We start from the raw sequence: 13,591 nt of genomic DNA on the forward strand, positions 1-13,591 counted from the left end.
AATCAATACCTCTCTGCTGCCGGTAGAGGAGTAGTCAAGTCTTTAGCTACTTCTGCACATTTACAATGCACATTTTGGAAAAAAGCAACTCAAGTTTCCACTAGTTTCTATCACAATGCGCATCTTCATACAAGTTCTGATCGCGACTCTTTGGAAAGTTTCATTAAGTACCAGGAGAGCTGGGGGCAGGGGAGAGCATTTCATAAAATCGTATTAAAAAAAAAAAAAAAATTATTTAGCACCTCTGGACTGCAAAACTCCAAAAGCCTTTAAAAGCAAAATCACATACAGAAGATCACTCAATTTTAAAGGCAACAACTGTTTAATAAACCTCCCCAATAGAACAAGCAAAAGAAAATACTACATCCAGATGAAGCTATAAATCAAATTTAGGAAGAATGCTGTGATTGAGTCTGGAATTTGTCCAGCATACTGGGGTTAACATACCTACTCCTGCCATCAAGCCTTTTAGACTAGCACCAGAGGTCAGAACCCCAGTTTTACGTTTCATTCAGCAGATGGCATCTCCTGCAACACTATATCTTCTGTTATTGGTCACAGTATTAGCTCGAATACAATAGGTCGAGTTACCACTTAAGGGGTGTATTATGAACTATAGGACGTTTTCTGTCTCAAAACAGACTTTTTATTATTTCATCACAAATTAAAAAGCATCCACCTATTCTTCAGCTCTCAGGTGGAGGAGGTTTTGTTTTGAACAGACCGCTGCCCCGCAGATGAGATCACTTGGACGGTAACCACGATTTCCGAGAACTCTGCAGGTAAGATGCAGAGTCAGAAACAGTATATATAATTTAAAAATAAAAATAAAAATGCCCTATAGCAACACAGATCAATTTCACTTGATGAAATGCCTCTCCTTACTTAACAGTGTAGTCCTTCAAACAAATAACTGAGGAATCTAAAATACCTATTGCTAAAGAGCTTTCTTTCTCAGCTCAAATTTGAACTTCTTTTCCCATCTACATTTTGCAGTTCCAAATAACAGCAAATCCAGTTTAGATTAGATGGGTGCTCACATCCTAGATTTCTGTTTGTTCCGTTGTTAAAGTAGAACAAACAGTAGCTATAATTCATATGCAACCGCCCTGTGATGGATCCACACAGAGATGTGGCCTGGTACCTCTCTCCAAAGAGGAGTTTTTCTGGGTTTTCTATTATTGTACAAAGTTTTTTGCAAACATTTCATTTTTCATTATTTTTCCTTAATGTTCCCGAGCTAGAGCTAAAAGAAAATCAGTCCAAGTTAATTGTGTTTGCTTACATGGATTACAAATAGTAGTTGAGTAGTTGTAGTAGATAAGGCAACACAACTTTGGAAATGCATCTATTATTGACGTACTGATCCCAGTCATGAAGAGACGAAATAAATAAGGAAAGCTGAGGAAAGGAAACAAGGAACAGCCCAACTTTAATGCTGCCTTCAACTCTTCCAGGGATTTTATCTTACTGGTAAGTTCTCCCAAAAGAAACCACCACCTGTATCTTCCCTCTTACAGAAGAGTTTAAAACCCTTCAATGTCCAAAACCAACCTCATTTCCTCCAGCTCTGAGGGAATCTCCAATCTTGTGCAGCCTGGGCTAATTAAATCCACCTGTTAATACGCTCCATGTCTAATTCTGCAACACCAGTTTCAATGAACCAGGTGACAAGAGGATTACTCAGTGCAGAAGCCACGATTCCCCGTGTAGCTCAACTGCATTAACAGGCACCGTCATGCAGACATCAGGACAGAGTTAGGACCATCCTTAAAAGCAAGTCTGGAGTGTTGTAGCTTCAAGCCTTTCACTTTGCAACCCATGTAATTTTCTCTACTTCATTTGTATGTTTTTTTTTCCCCTTTCTTTCTTTCTTGTAAAGAAAAAGGTAATGTTTGTCCTCAAGAATCCACTTCTCTGAGGTAACCGCAGAATCTGAAGCCTCAGAATTGAGATCGTGCTTTGACAAGCTCAGGTAAGGCCACTGCTCTTTCACTAGGACATCTACTTGAATTAAGTAAACTTCAGTAGGAAAACAAGATCGAGACCAACAAGAAAAATATCACCAAAACTGCCCTCCGCATGTGACACCGCCAGCCCTCAAGGCGCAGGGGCAGAGGGGAGGCAGAGGAGCGGGGCTGCAGCCTCCTGGCAAGGACCTGCCCCCACAGCCCCATTCCCCGCTACGTTGCCATTTTAATAAAGTTTTTCTCTTTGCATAAAGGCCCCAAATCCTAAAACATTGTTTTACGAATACTTCGTACAAGCTTCTTTAAGGTCCTATATTAAGTCCAAAAACCTCAACAGGCTCTTGGCAGTGGAAAACCATTTCATAAAGTGAAAATTCAAGTATATGAAGTTGCTACTCTGTGCCTAACAAGCTGCAGTGTTGTTCCATCTCCAGAATGGATGAATTTACCTGTATGCTACCATGGATCAATATTAAAATACCCTGTGATATATACAGAAAAGGAAAGAAGCAACTTTACGGAATGGAGCTACAAGTCAGATGTGCCAAGAAGTCACAAGTAAACAAGTATAAAAGTCCACGGATCAGGCAGAGAATAAAGATCTTCTATTTTATTGCTGTTGCATTTGTTTTTCAATCCCAATTATTAATATTAAAGCAAGTTGCAAAGTGTTCCAATTACAGAAGTATTGGAGGAAAAAAATCAGGCTGGAGAGTAGACTGCCAGCACGCACCCCCCTTCCCCCAAAGCAGCGCGCACAAACACCCACCCACCATGCCAAAGGTTAAGTCATTTAGTCAAGTTCAAAGATCTTCAAAGAGTTCTTAGATCCAGATAAGCCCATATGTTACCAAAATTCTGTGAAAAGCTATTACTTTCCAATCTGCTTTTCATGTCTAACTTACAGAACACACAGATGCTTGGCATCACTCAGTATCCCTAAATTCTCACACCAGATAATCAAGGCTCACCAATAACTTTCCTATCTAAAATCCTACGAAATGTCTTTATTCCATCAACACTTAGTCCACTTGTAAAAATTGAAAGTATCCATAAAAGCCCATTCAGTTACTGCACAATAAGTGTTAATTTGCTAATTTCTTCACAGGTAATCAATTAAAATGTAAAATATTGGATAAAATTAGTTGCACTAAATTTAACAGCTGCTCCATAAGCATAATTAGTTTCACAAGGGCCATATGTATTCTGAACAGAGACAGAGTTGAAACAAATAAGCAGATTTTAAAACAAGTTTGAGGAAATCTGCATTTAATTAGCAGGTGGGCACTACAACTGCATAATGTTTTTATACATTTATATTTATGAAGTGACAGAAGATCTAAAGGCTTTTTAAAATGGCGTTTATTGTTTGAATGGGAACTGTTTTGCTGCATGCTAAAGTGATTTAAATCCTTATAGCTCTGCTTTGAAAAAATCATAAATGGTGAAAGAAAACATGTGGAAAACTGTAAAACTAGAAAGAATTTGCGACAAAAAGCAGATACACATACCATAACCAAAAGGAAACTACACTTAATTAAATGTACACTACATCTGGAATATCAGCCTAATAAAACGTGAAACTATTAATTTTCATTGTTCTAAAGGAAATGAGGTCAGTGTCGTTTAGTATTTCCCCAATTATATTGCACTAAAGCACTGAGCTATATCTTATAGGTACAATCTAATCTTTTCAAAACACTACAATTTGAAAGCAGCCACTGAGATAGATTTTTCAAATGGAAAGAGGAATTAGAGTGCAAATACAAGAAAGCTCAAACAGAAGAAAGTGAGCATTCCTGCACTGAAGGTAAGTTTCAGGGGGAAAGAAAAAAAAATAAGTGACTTTATTGGCAAATAACAGTCACCACTCAAATGAAAGTTTCTGAGATGTCAAGCTCTTCACAAGTATTCTTCTAAATATCTCGCAGCTGACACAGCTCTTATTAGCTTATTATAAGCTCAACAACCACAAACAAAACCCAACAAATTCATGCCTCTCTAATACTTTGGCAATAAATCAAAAGTCTGGCAAAGAACAATGAAATGACTGCATTGCATCAAACCTGGATATTCATATTGGTAATAAAGACAGTGCAAACACAACTAATTGCAGCAAAATGACATGTTCTCTTTCAAAGCATATTAAGAGGTTTCTTGTTTAACTCAACTTCACGAGCAAGAAAAAAAAATATCATGGTACAAGTTCTTGGGGAATGTAAAATAACTTCAAGCATCAGCTGCAGTTGTTTAAAGTGTGGAAGTTAATACCTTTTTTTTTCTTTTTTCTTTTTTTTAATTTGAATACGGATACCTCTATAGAACAGTCAAAGTCACTTTTAGTTTGCAATTTCAAAATGCGTGCATTTAAGGAAGTTAAATATAGATAATATGGTAATGACAAAGCATATGATAATATGGTTATTTATTGTTAAATGTAAGGTGAGGGAAAATGAAAACATGCAGAAGCAGAGGCAGCTTTAAAGTCTGACATGAGGCTAGTACTAGGAGGAAACAAGTTGTTTCAAGCCAGCAGTTTAGACAATTGGTAAGAAACAAAATAGAAACAAAAGATAGTCTACTGTGCTGGAGAAATGCAAGGTGAAATATAAACAGTAACAGAGAATCTGGAACACAGTTTGCAGAACAGGGAAAATAGATTCACCAGATGCAGGCATCAACTTAGTTCAGTAATAAACAATTCTCCACCTATAAATCATTTTAATTACATAATTAAACATTTGAGGAAATAATACTCAAACTTCCAGTAAACTGTAATTAAAACCAACCAAACCAAACAGTTACTGAACACTTGGCATGAGCTGCACATAAATGCAGGAGAGCAGAACAGACAGAAAAGACACTGCTATTGTTGTTTGTTCTCAAGCAGCCCATTTGTCACAAATATCATTCTTCTCATTCTTCTGGCCTACCTGCTCACTTCCAAAGAAGACTAGAAAGCCTTCTTTGCCACCCTACAGGGAACCTGCTGCCAGAAGCTGAGAGAATGTGGAAGCAGTGCTGACAACAACTGCCTCTCTCTGGGTCCATACACACCAATGGTACCCCAAAGGTGTTAGAAAACCTACAGGAGGTCAACAAGCAGATGGAAAACAATATACAAAGTTTACTTAAACTGAGCTTTTCTGCCAGCAGCTCTTTGCTCTCAGCCATGCGAGCTCCTTGCCCAAGAAGCGAGGGAGACGAGCACGCTGGATGCAGCCCTGCCAGTGTCAGGGGCACATCAACAAAAGCCTTCAGAAAACGAAAACCAGAAAAGATGCTTTACAAAATACTGCCTGACAACCAGAAATATAAACCCTAGATTAAGCATCAGCTAATCAAGCAAGGAGATGAGCTGGTGTTGTTGCTGTGAGCTTAGAGGCCTAACGAAGCCAGCGTCACGGCCCTGCTGACAGGGCTCACCTGAGGGGCACCTCCCTGCTCCCTCCCGACGTGTGATGTGCTTCTAACGGCCAGCTCCACGCTACAGATACGTGTGGAGGTACATAAAGTAACCACAGTGCTATTGGATACACGTTATTGCTGCGTTCGGCGCAGAAAACTCTGCGTGCTATTTTCCAACAGGCTTTTTCTGCAGAGGCAGGGCTGTGGGAGCAGCTGTGGCCAAAGGAAGTGTAATGAAGTGTGCTGTCGGGGATCTGGGCAGGGAGAACAGCTGTGTGAACAGCTCCCAGCGATCTACTGCAATTGGAAACTGTTCCACTCCATTAGTGATGGCAGGAGGGTATTTTCCCCCTGCTTCATTCCTTCAGCCCGCGCACAGGTCAGTAAGTGCCCGGGATGCAACTGGTCCAAAGGAACTGCGCATCCTCAGCCTCATCCCCAGTAAGGGAAAACGGGTCACATCATTCATTTCCTCATCTCTGCAAAGACTAGCAACCACCTCTCTCTTTTTGAGATTCCACCTCAAGTTAGGAAATTCAGTTGAAGAACATCTATTTTTTCATTAGGTGAATTTCTCTTATTTATTCCTTTTCTTAGAGACTGCCTCCAAATGGGATATTTTTTAACCCTACATTCACATTGCTACCTTATGACTGAACAGAAAAATTCAGTATTTACTTCCAATAATTTTGGGGTCATACAATAATAAAGAAATGGGAGTTAGTGCACTGCCCTGGCTATTAAATAAAAGCAAAATAAGAAAAAAGCTTCCCTCACCAAATTCCCATCCTTTCTCAAGAAAGCAACAGCCATGAATCAATTGAGAATATCCATCTCGCCCTCTATTTGTACCAGAGTTTAAAAAGCTACTCAACTTCAAGGTGAAAAGGAAACAGTTGTGATGAGATATGAGAAAGGGATTCCTTGATTTTCTAACTCAATTCCAGAACTTCCACTTCTTAGGTTACAGCAGAGAAAGGAAAAAAAAAATAATAATAATAATAAAAAAGGTTCATTCAAATTGTCTAATCATGCAGAAAAGACTATTTATTTGTTTGTTTATTCTTTAACAACCAGTATGGGAAAAGTTGAATTCTATATGAACACGTAAGGTAACATTTTACTTATAAGTAAATTCTTTAAGCTTTGTAATGAATTTATACACACAGATGCAGTTTTTCTATCCTTGATACAGCTGGAATATATTTTAAGAAACAAGGTTCCAGATTCCTTTCAGGACTCTCCATAAATACAGCAAATTATTTGTTTCTACATCATGCAGGCATTAGTGTCTCTGCATCTGCTATGACAGGAAGATCTGGCTGTATCACAAAGCCATGAAAAAAGTTCAAATTCATTTTCCAGATGGAATCACTATCCAGGTAATTATTTGCTGTAAATTTGACAGCACCTCTGATATTATGTTAAAAAGTTAAGGAATATAAATGAAAGATTTTGAGGATGATTTTTTCACTTCCCTGGCGCCTCTGGGAAGCTCAAATTACTTACAGGTAAGTTCTACTCTTCTGTCTCTGACAACAATGCTATTTTATTTCTTGGGATTATGAAACATCTAAGATTGAGGCCCCAATCATGGTTTCAGCTTAAAGATAGTATAATATTTATGTATCCTCATAGCCACAAAGAGATATTAGACAGCTGAATGAAATTACCTAAACAGATGCTGGAAATCAACTTACACAATGGGACACTAACTGTTCTCATAAACTGAAAAAAAAATAATAAAAAGCTGTAAAAGCTATGTGCCTACTGGCACCTGGCTGGTAACAAACTAAACCATTATTTTGTGCTCAAAATTAAGAAAAAACGGAAAGTCTTCTCTTTAACTCAGTGATAACCACACATGCAAGGTATAAAGTTTGTGGGGTTTAAAATAAATAAATAAAAGATTTGGAGGTATTCCACCTATCCTTTTTATCACATTAGGTTTATGAAGCATATATAAAGATTTTTTTTTAAATGCAATCTATTTTTTTTCCAAATTAAAAAAATAATATATATATATATATATATATATATATTTAATGAAATTAGTCATCATTTTACTATAGGATCAGGGCTCCAAAAATTAAGTCATAACTTTAACTCCTGAGCTTTAGAAACTCCTAAAGAACAACAACAATAAAAAAGCAAAACCATTTAATATGATATTGTCAAAATGTTTTGAAAACACTCCGCAACAGTTTGTACATACCATTAGTACTTTTCAATACATGTTCTATAATTGCAATGATTATTTCCTAATTCACATGCAAGTTGGATGCCTCTTACTTTAGTACTTTGTATTTTACTGACGCAATATAGATGGAGGAGAGGTTTTTTGTTTGTTTGTTTTAAATATTCTCCTTTTTGAGCATGGAACAGCTTATTTGCTGGAGGCAGATGAAGAATACACAGCTGATGAGCTTATTGGCAGCTACTGCTTGTCTCCTGGAAGTAGTCACCTGCAACCCTGTTGTGTCTTTCCCAAAGCCCATCTCTAACAACTAATTAAAAACTCCAGGAAAGGAAAGAAAGCTCTGAAAGTTTCACGTAGCGTTCCAAACAAAAAGTGTTTTCATCATAGCAGCTGCAACTGTTACACAAAAGATTGTAAAAATAAAACAACATATTAACTGTTATCATATTAACATACTGATAGCAATCACAAACTGTTTAAAATTAGTCATGATTTAAAAGGGGTAATAATGACCAACAAAAATGTGATTTCAACATAACGCTCTCATGTTAAAAAAGTCTCAAAGATTTAGTATGGAATTTTCTTTTAGGCCTTTCTTTTCTTTTAAAAGAAAATAACAAAGCCTCACAAAACCACAGCAAAAGCAAGAAATAATTCCAAACCAGCCCTGCATGGCCCTCCTGAATCTGCAAGAAGCCTGCAACAGCAGCTGTTACATACTACATTCACCTCAAATTTGAAACCTAAAGGCAAGAATTAAAATGCAAACTGCATTATTTCCATCAGAAATATCACTAGGACTGTGCAGTAACAAGCTGTACCCCAAAAAAACACCTCTAACATGCCCCACACAAGCTGCAGCAGCTCTTTTCCCAGCAGCTACGTCCCAACACACACAACATCACTGTGGGGAAGTCGGGGGTGGAGGGCACGGAAACAGATCAGGAGATTTTAAAAGTGAAAGGGAATCACGAATATTAAGCTACCAATATATTAAGCAAGGAAAAGTTGCCTGCCACCTTCAAATGCTCCTTCAGCAGTCATTGATGTCCCTTCGCCTACAGTGACAACGCTAGCTGCCTGTGGCTCGCTGTCAGGCAGACATTTGTTCTGCTGTTGGGTTTTTCATGTCTCTCCAACTTTATTTTCTCGTACGCCTATTGTTTCCTGCTACTGATCAAACTACAGAGTCTTGGGGGGTGAAATTCTGTTTCAAATGCATCGATACTGCACGCAGCACACCGAGGGCTCGATCCCTGCCTGGTACCTTCCTGTTACAAGTAACGTGGGATCCGTTGGCTAACCACAGGCCATCAAGGCATTGCCATTCCTCAGCTGAGATGATGCCATCTCCGACAATCTGTGATACTTCGCCGTTGCAACATGCCAGAAGCTTGCTAACACTGGTCACTAAGCTTTGTTTTCAGAAGATGCACCAAGCCTGTGATCAGACCAGCTTAATGAAGATGCCTCCTGAAATAAGGGCAAGACTTCACTGTATTATTTAGTTAATTCAATCTTCTTAATTTAGCATGGGCGTACTCCCTAAATCACATCCTTCACCAGGAAACCTTTCACCAGATCACCCCAGGTCCTCCTTCACCCCGTTGTCTCACCAGCAGCTCTCTGGGGCTCCCTTCCAACTCGGGGTGAGGAACAACCCATCCTAACCTCTCCCATCACCGTGCCTCCCTCAACTTGGACATGAATCTTAGCTGCAATCCAATGTGCTTTTGCAGTCTCAGCTCGAAATCTGTTGATATACCCTGATTTTAGTAAAAACCTGCTGACTGGGGCTAGCAGGTAGGACAAGCAGAGGTGTAAGACACAGTAAACTGGAAACATGAAGAAGAGGACCCCCGTATCCTCATGTGATAGTTAAAATTCTTAACGCCAGAGGCATAAGGAAGGATAACCAGCTGATGTGGAATTAATAAAGGAGAATAACAGATGATCTAAATTGAAGACCTGCTTGGAATTCCCCCACATTTCCTGTTTCTCAGATGTTTTCTGTGTTCTCCCACTGCCCTGCCCAGCAGCTCCTGGCTGCCTACCCCTTGCAAAGTAAGATACAAAGTAATGTGATGAACCAAAAATACTTAAATTCTCAGTATATCGCCATTTTTGAGGGATGGACATTTTTCAAAACAAAAACATCCTTTTTACAGACAAACTGGTAAAGGTTGGACTAGATGATCTTAGAGAACTTTTCCAACCTCAATGATTCTGTGAAACAAATGGAACAAAAGATTCAGCATCAATAACTTTTGGTTTGTTTGTTCTACCATTTCCTTGGGAGTTGTAGAACACAACACTCAGGGCAGACAGGAAGAAGCAGTAGTGGAGAAATAAAGGACCTTGGGGGGGGGGGGGGGGGGGGAAGGAATTTTATAGCTCATTCCCCCAAAATATCAAGCTGTATATAGAACTCCTGTTTGGTCATTTTCAATTCATTTTCAGAGGGAAGGAAAAAAAAACAAAAAAAAAACAAAAACAAACCACACTACCCAAACACCATAAAACAAGGAGTGATTTGACATTCCCTAATTAAAATCTTATGGAAAATGACATTGATTCCTTGGCAACAAGTCCATCCCTGACCATAGAGCTCAGCTTTTTTGGGTCTCAAGCCCAGACAAGGAGAAGGGAGCTGATTATGAGTGATGCCAGCTGCAAACTGACCTAGTCCATACAGATGCTTTCAGAAGTCACAGCTGAAGAGGGACATTAAATTTGCCTGCATTAAACTGATTACTCTAACCTGTGGAAGGGTCATGAATGTGGAATTTTATATTTTCATAAACTGCTTCTGTTGAGCCATTTACTCAGAAAATATTAACTTTTCTCTTCTCTAGCTCAGTAGGAAAGCCAAAGGTCCCAGATATATTTTGAAAGCTCTCACCTGTAAGGAGAAAGCTCTACTCAAAATGAAACAGATGTTTATTATATTCTTCTGTAACGTGCATTTTAAAATATACTGAAAAAGATTTAGGTAGTGAGAGGATTTTTAGTCAAGCTCTTACATTTTCTTGGTTTGCAGTCCTCAGCTACCATAGTAATAAAATCTTCACCTGTACATCATTTCTTTGTTAGAGAATAGCATCTCTCCTTAAACCATTAAAATACAGTGCATTAAAAGTTCACAGAGGATGAACATTTTTAGCTACAAAATTTGCTTTTTTTGTTAGTCAAAACAAGAGATGCAAATGTTTAAGTTCCACACATGTCAATGTGTACAGGTCAGTCGTATTTTGCTCCAAAATACAAAAATAATGTTCTAGACCCCATTTGCTGTGAGCCCACACTATTTACCGCTGTCCCAGCAGTGGGCAGACTGCAGAGAAACTGCACGGCGTAGCAGCAAATTCAAGCAACCCCAGAAGAGATGGCTACCTGAAGACAGCAAAGTCCAAAGGGATGGGAGGTACCGGTCGAGGCAGCTCATCATCTCAAGGCATGCTGGAGGTTCCTGACAGCAGAACTCTGACAAAACCCCATGCAATTAAAGCTGGTCTTCCAAAGCAAATCCCCAAGGGGCAGCAGATAGCACCTTCTGCCTTCAGTGATGAGGATACACAGCACAGGAAGAGGCTCTGAAGCAAAGCTGGTGATGGGGCCCATCCAGCATCCCCAACTCCACACCACCCAGATGAAATAATTGGGTAATTACATAAATGTTGGTTTAAAATTCTCACCGTGGCCAGTTTTATAATTAACATCATGGCTACACTCACGTGATTCCTATTGCACTACTGCTCTCTATCAGAGAAGAACATACTCAGCAGCAGTTACAACTTTGATTAACACCATAATTTCCGATATATCCAAAACAGAAAGTTCTAAGGTGGATTAAAATTGCTGTTCCAGGCTAAAATTTACTTCCTAACAATTGTTCTGATTATTGAGGGAGCAGCATTTCCATTACCACATATTTGACAGAAGTTCATAAAATGCAATTCCTAACAGGAATCAACAAGACAGGCTACTTGTATTTCTTTTTGTCTTGAATATTTGTTTACAAAAGTGACCCTTCCACAAAAACTGCCATTACAGAAGCATCAATATTAAAATAACTTAAAATAATGTTAAAGAATTCTGCAGCTTTCTCTACAGATTAGTTTACATTTTAGTTATGCTACCATAATTCCCTTGCTTTAACACCTCGTCTGTCATCTGAACTAATACTTCATGAGTAAATGACTTTTTTTTTTGCCTTTTAAAGATACTAATAACTATTTTCAATCTTACATTTTAACCGTAATCAGAACAATTATTTTTAGTGTTCTGTTTTAATATTAAGTTCCTAGAACCACATTTTCTGCAACAAAAATGGTAATGCTGACCTTTATTTTATTAGCCTACAATTTGCTCACCAGTGTTTTCTTAAGCTATCCGCATGGCTTATGTACATTGACAACATCCCACAGATGGTTGTGATTACATTTAACAGGACAACGCGCTCATTGAAAACTTTCACAGACGCTTACTTAATCAGATGTCACATTAAATCTGACATAGTAAGATAAAATAACTATATACTAATTATAACATATCAAAAAGGTCGTTTCCAAATGATATTCACAAAGTTTCTAATGTAATTATTGACAGGACCGGTGTAGTAACATACATGTAGAAATGAGTTTTTAAATGAGAACAATTATTACACGGGTTTCTTCTGCCAGAAGATGTCCTTGAATATACATAGCTGTCAACATCTTGGAAATAGATGCCCCTAACTACAAAACTCTGGTAAATGTCAGAATTCGATTTGACTACTTCTTACTTCCTCTCTTAATGCTTAATGACTAATTCCTTAGAGATACCCTTAAAAGCCCTAAAATGTTGTCCTTGGGTAGAAACTTTCACTCAGCAATCAATCGGGAGCAAATTAGATGATTGTGTTGAAATGTACTGCACTGTTTAAGCTAACAAATGAATGAAGAAAGGTAGTATATCGGAACATATGCCACTACACTGAAGTTGCTAAAAGGGTCTGTTGGAAGAATATTTGGTTTCCAGTGAAGCTAATATGCTATAAGAAGGGACAGTGATGAAAGAATACCAAGTCATATGGAAATCCAAATATAGTGACAGACACAATTATTTTACTAATTGCTAATGAATACAGTCAAGTGGCTTCAAAAAGCAAAACTTTGCTTGGACTACTTCAGGTTTTGACCTCTGCATGAGCAAATGCATTTCAAACTGAAGCCCACCAAAATTGATTAACGGCGCCAGCCAAGGCCAGCGTGTAGTTGAAGCTTTTTTCCATCTATCACATGGCCCCAAGGATAGTTAAATGAACCTTAAAATGGCTACAAACAGCTCAATGACTACACAGACTCCTGCCAATTAGAAATAATTAGGCAGTCATTTTGGTGGTAAGTCTTTTTAAGTGCATACATAATGATGCAATGATGCTTATTAGCGATCTCATATGAGCTATGCTCAAACAGCCTGGAATAATTATGCAACTATCACAAAGCCTTGCACATCTCTGTACTTCACCTTAATGCATTTAAAAATCCACTTCATTACCTCCAGTAATTAATCCTCCATTAATTGCAGGAAAAGCCCAGTTTACCGTGCTTCGTTTCTAATTATCTTATAAATAGTTATGGTTCTAATTAATGTGTTCATTAAGCTGAATATCTTTCTCAAAGCCATGCTCAGAGCAAAGGTTCCGCTTTTGAGAGAAAAAGCCTAACTAGCCATAAGGTGAGGCCATTTTGGTTGTATTTGCTTTTATTTTAGTATATTCAACCTCCTAATTGGCATTTAAAATCTAATTTGGAAGAACTTCAAGAAGACTATATGCTAGAAAAATAGGAAAAGGATTTTTTTTTTTTTACCCATTCTCCAATCAAGAAGCTTAGAGCTTTAACAGGAAAACTTTTAGCATACCTTTTTGATATAGGCTGCTAACAGATTTTCAGTCCTATACCACAGATTAATTTAAATTCTATTACAATTCAGCTTACCCCTGCATGTGTCCTCAGAAGAGGAGCATAAA

The 13,591-nt window shown here is 38.1% G+C and overlaps 1 protein-coding gene across 1 annotated transcript in view; it reads right to left on the reverse strand.

Moving 5' to 3' along the window:
• The window catches only part of RSRC1 (arginine and serine rich coiled-coil 1), a 140,215-nt gene that overhangs the window by 110,370 nt on the left and 16,254 nt on the right, over positions 1 to 13,591 (reverse strand). The gene's annotated exons all lie outside the window — the stretch shown is intronic.

This window comes from Aythya fuligula, chromosome 9, assembly GCF_009819795.1.
Source record: "Aythya fuligula isolate bAytFul2 chromosome 9, bAytFul2.pri, whole genome shotgun sequence".
Taxonomy (NCBI): domain Eukaryota; kingdom Metazoa; phylum Chordata; class Aves; order Anseriformes; family Anatidae; genus Aythya; species Aythya fuligula.